The sequence below is a fragment of the Camelus bactrianus genome, chromosome 30 (genome assembly GCF_048773025.1).
Source record: "Camelus bactrianus isolate YW-2024 breed Bactrian camel chromosome 30, ASM4877302v1, whole genome shotgun sequence".
In the NCBI taxonomy this organism is placed as follows: domain Eukaryota; kingdom Metazoa; phylum Chordata; class Mammalia; order Artiodactyla; family Camelidae; genus Camelus; species Camelus bactrianus.
In genome coordinates this window covers 5,177,755-5,183,088 of record NC_133568.1, presented here as the reverse complement: position 1 = coordinate 5,183,088, position 5,334 = coordinate 5,177,755, and the positions used below count along the sequence as shown (strand labels likewise).

General features: G+C 34.3%; 1 non-coding gene across 1 annotated transcript; it reads left to right on the top strand.

The window, feature by feature from the left end:
* The first annotated feature begins 5,046 nt into the window (after positions 1–5,046).
* Positions 5,047–5,120, top strand: TRNAV-GAC (transfer RNA valine (anticodon GAC)). The gene has a single exon. It is a non-coding gene; the product is annotated as a tRNA-Val (tRNA).
* Positions 5,121–5,334: the final 214 nt, after the last annotated feature.

Sequence of the window (5,334 nt, the reverse complement as noted above, 5' to 3'; positions counted from 1 at the left end):
TCGTATTTGAGCACATACACAAAGACTGTCCTTGTAGAGCCATGGCTTATTTTGTTTTTCCTTCCTTCAGAAATTGAGAGCAAGGCATTTTCAATAACAATAGTAATACAAACTTTGAGAACAAGTCTGTCATTTTTGCACACCATGATGGTATTGAATTTAGAAGATAAATGAGAGGAATTTTGGGGAACAACTTAACATTCCTAGAGCGAAACAATTCTTAGTTATCTTTGTAGGAAATAGAAGACAGCAAATAAAGTGACATCTTTACCTTCTTTATTTTTATGTTTTTGACTCTTCACTCTTCTTTCAAAACTATATCATCTGCCTAATAAAGGTATATATACATTTTGATTCTATTTATTCTGGGATAAAAATTTTTGTTCAATATTACTGTTTTTTAACATCTATATTACTATTAGGAATTTTGATTGTACTAATGTGAAATAGATTAAGGGAGCAAATCATTTATCCAAGTCTTATGTTTCACTCAAATTATAATGAAACAAACTGATAATGTCATGGTTCAATATATAGTTATTAATAAAAGTAATAATATTTACATTTATTGTTTTACCATGCAGAAAACATTATCCTAAGTACTTTTTATATACTATTTCTTTTTATCTTCACAACAAACCCTGACAGGGTTTTATTATTATTCCAATTTTGCAGATAAAGAAACTATTTCAGAGATTTAATAATTTATATATATATATGTATATGTATATAAACACACATATATATAATGTGTATGTATATAACTAGTTAATAGAAGGTTAACATTCTAATATTACAGAACAACCCAGAATTTATAATCATGTTTATACCTGCTTGGCACCCATGTGACTCTTAAGCATTTGAAGACTTTCACTCTCCCTTAAATATGCGGTATCCTAAAAGTCTAATAACTACTTATTCCAAGCCAAGAAAATAGAATGGATTGACTTCCATGGTAAATATGCATTAACACTTACTTAATATCTCTGTAAAGTTTTATATTATGACTGAAAATAGCTGTCTTCTGAAGAAATGATATAGCTTAAGCATATTAAGTTCACACAACCAAAGATCTGTTGAGACACTGATGAGGGAATCAATACTACATCACATATTTTGTATCCTGTAAGCCTCCTAATAATCACACATAGAAGGAGGACACACACACACACTTTGTAAAATATAAGAAAACCAGGGTTCTCAGAGATCAGGTTGCTCAGTGCTAACACTTTAACACTTTGATGATGGAGAACCTCAGATTAGTATCTTATCTACAAACTGAAATTTTAGCACATTATTTAGTATGGTCCTTAATGGTAGTATTTAATTAAAACAGAATTACAGAAGAGTGATCAGCATTTAACTGTTCCTAAAATAATGTGCTTTGCTGTGAACATGAATTGAGTCCCTTTGTCCTTTGTATAAAAACTATTCCACATAATGAATGTTCACCTTCCATTTGGCAATTTGTTGTGGTTTATTTGCAGCACACCCACACATGGAAGATCATTCTCTCTTTTTATTTTCTTTAAATCACTGTCATATGCCAATGTTCTGTTGGCTAGCCACCAAAAAATATGTGTGATACACAAAGAGAATTTCTTAGTCAGCCAAATTTCTGGAGACAGATCTGGATTGAGTGACCTTAAACAAGTCTCTGTTTATCTAATTAGAGAGCTGTGTGAAGATTAAATGAACACCACACACACACACTCAACCCTTTTCATGGAGCATAGTAAGTACTTGGTAAGTGTTAACTATAGTGTTTTTATGGCAGATCTTACATAAAGACTAGATTATCTCTGTGGTTGCTTTCATAATTGAGACAAATTGTTATAATTTGTGCTATTTTGCTATTAATACAAACTATCTCTCAAGTGAAATACGAAACTGAAAATCTCATTGGGAAATTAAATACATTAAAAAAGAAGATGTAAACATTAGGTAGTAAGATCAGAAATCAGAGTGGCAGAGTTTTAGAGTTACTGTCTAAATTATTTCACAGATCATTCATATTTTTCAGTAAGAAGTTAACTTTAAATTATATACAAGAAAGCACCCTTGCACTGCTGATTTCTAAGTGTTTTGGCATCAAGATCTGCCTGCCTTAGTGGACCTGACCCTCAGTATATTTGTCAAAGCATTTGCTATGCAGTGACCATGCATCTATATCCTGGGTAGATGTAAGACTTCCATTGACTTGGAAATATCAAAAAATCTTATCATATTCCAGCACTTCTGTGATTTCTTAGAACTACTTCTTAGAAACCTTGTGCTAAAATTTTATAAGTTCTTATATGTTTGTATTGCTGTAGAGTGTACAAAAATGTTCACATGAATTACTCATATAATCCTGCAGACAGCTAGAGTAAAATTTTATACTCTTTTAAAATTTGATGTAATGAACATTCATTAAGAGGCATGAAGTGATCCTGTCAGGTCTTGGTAATAAGTGTGAGAACAAAGCCTAATACTTTCTGGCTTTATTCTCTGTGCATCTTATCTATACCTTGCTGCTTCCTAAAAAGACCTAGAATGTAAATGGGATGCCCAGAAGCCACTTAGAAGTTCAGAATGTTTTAAAGACAAAAACAGGGGCTTTGATTTATGAGCCAATTCTTTGCTGGTTCTTTATTGGAATTTTCAATGATCACTGTTCTTTGTCAGATGACATATACCAGGAGAACTCTCAGTTTGGTTAGCTGGATGGTGCAGCCTGACAGAGGAAAGACCCAAGTAGATTAAGTGTGGAGCTAGAGGCAGGCATATGTTTAGAATGCAAAGCCTCTGTTCTCCATCCATGTTTCTGATGCTGGTTTACTCTCTCTAAATGTTTTACCCAGTTGCCAAAAAGTCTGCATAGCAATAATATTCATTTGTGCTTGCAGCATTCATTAATTACCCTGCATTTTCTCTGAATATCTAATAAATGCTCAAGTGAGATGAGATATAAAAGCAGCAGGCAGTGCAATCTAATTACCCAAGGACTAATGCCAGTTCACAGAGTAGCAACCGAATGGCTGAACCACAATGCCTCATATACATGTATTTCTAGTTGCTTATGTTTTGGAGTTTGGTTTGGTCATCACCTTTATAGAATGTAATGAATTGCTTGAAACAACACTTGACTTTTTAAAATTTTACATGTTTGTACTTTGAACATATATCTCATCCATCTTACTCTGAATGTCTCCATTGTAACAATCCTTCCTTGACTTGTCCTGTGATCCCTTGTACATGACCTCATATTTAATCACTCACACATTCCTTCTTCTTCTGTTTCCATATCCTGTTTCCTCCTCTCTATAATTCTAGCCAGCTTAACACTTATTCCTTAAGTGACAGCATGCCTCAACATATTTTTCATTGTTTACTGATTCATTTATCCAGCTGAGCTACAGGGTGTCAGTGAACTGACTGCCAGATGACACATGTAATGCTGGCAGGCAAGGCATGGGAAAAATCAAGGGAATGTGTGTGGGCATTCTAGATTGTTCAGTTGAGGAGATCTGTGTTAGTCAATCAGTACCCTTTGCTTTAAAATTGCTCCTGGATTTATAAACAGTGACATTTTCCAGAGCCATATATTTCTATCTGTGGTTGTAAGTACAATTTTGATTTTTTATTGGGATTATAAACCTATCTCAGCTGGGTTTTCTTGTGTGGCTTCATTCTTATGGTTGAAATGAGATTGATTTAGTATTATAACAGTATTGCAGCTTAAAAAATTTTTGCTTTCTACCTTAGGGTAGGTGGCTTCATTTACATTTTTAAAATAAGGTATTAGAGGGTATTGATTATAAGTTGCCATGCAGTGCAGGCTAATTTCATCTGATTCCATAGACTGCAAATCTCAGCCTTTCCTCAATAGATAGTTTAAGTTTACTAAGAAAATAGCCTGTTACAACTACTGCCATTCAGCTTCATCTCCAACAATACACTTCTTCACTCAGTAACTCTTTTCTGGGCCCCGTCTAAGTGCCAGACTCTCTGCAGGCTGCTGAGTGAGTGCAGGTGCTCTAGATGCCCTTGAGCCAGTGACAACTTGGTTTATGGTTCAGTAGCTCGATAGTCACTAGTGCCATTTTCCAAATAGTCCATTTCTTCTGGGAGTGTGTCAGAATTTCACCTCCTGTCTCTCTCATCCTTGTCTGGTGTGTGAGACCAGTTCAGTCCAATAGGTTGAAGTACAAGTGTCACCTCAGGTTGATTTTTTTGTTATGACACTAGGCAGTATCTCCTTCTCCCTGCTGCTGAAACCAGCAATGCTCTTAAGTAGGTAGGGGCTGTTTCATCAGCCTGGTTCTTAGAATGAGGACACTGAAAACACAGAGAAGAGCCCACAGTTTATAAATGATAGGAATTTGGTGTGAGAAGAGATGGCGTTTTGTTTTTTAAGTCGCTGAGGTATGGAGGAATGTTGGTTACAGCTGTATAATCTTGGTTATCCTGATTTACATAGAAAGAACACTTTCAAATTGAATTGCAAACTTTATTTCAAAGGTTCCTCATGATGACTAGAAGACTTTCTCTTTCTCTCTCCCCCTGCTATATATGTGTATGTGTGTAAATATATATATTATGTATATTATATATAATATATACTATATGTCAATACAACATGTATAATCATTCTCTCTATCCTGTTTTTTATACATTATGCACTTATCTTTACCACTTAACACTGTTAATACATTTCAAGGTAACACGTATTTAGTGAGACCATTGACTTAGGTAAGAATATTATCATTTGTTCCCAGTCCTCCAAAATTATAACCTTTTTTCAAATAATTCATAAAATAAACATTTATAAACAAACCAAATACCATTAATTTTCTTATTAATATGTCACTCTCAAGGGAGAATAGATGAACCTTTGAAATACATCTAAAATATTGATACTGGTGCTTGAGTCCTACTCAAATTCTGAGTCACAATAGAGATGGACTGAGGTTTCTAGTTGTTTTGGATGTTTTAAAGTTGGAGGCTTCTTTTCTTTTCCTTATTGAGAAAACTGCTAGTAGCAAAAATGAATATGTGTTGGGAGGAGGATATAGCTCAAGTGGTAGAGTGCATGCCTGACATGCACAAGGTCCTGGGTTCAATCCCCAGTACCTCCTCCAAAATAAACAAACAAACAAGCCTAATTACCTCCCTCCCCCCACAAAAATAAAAAGAAGTAAAAAAAAAAAAAAAGAATATGTGTTTATTTTGGAACTATTGTGAAAAAAAGTTAATGCAAATACCATGAATGGAGAGCCATGTGCTCATGTCTGTCAGGCCCCTGCTGGGTATTATATATGCACTATTTCATTTAAGTCTCAAAATTATCCT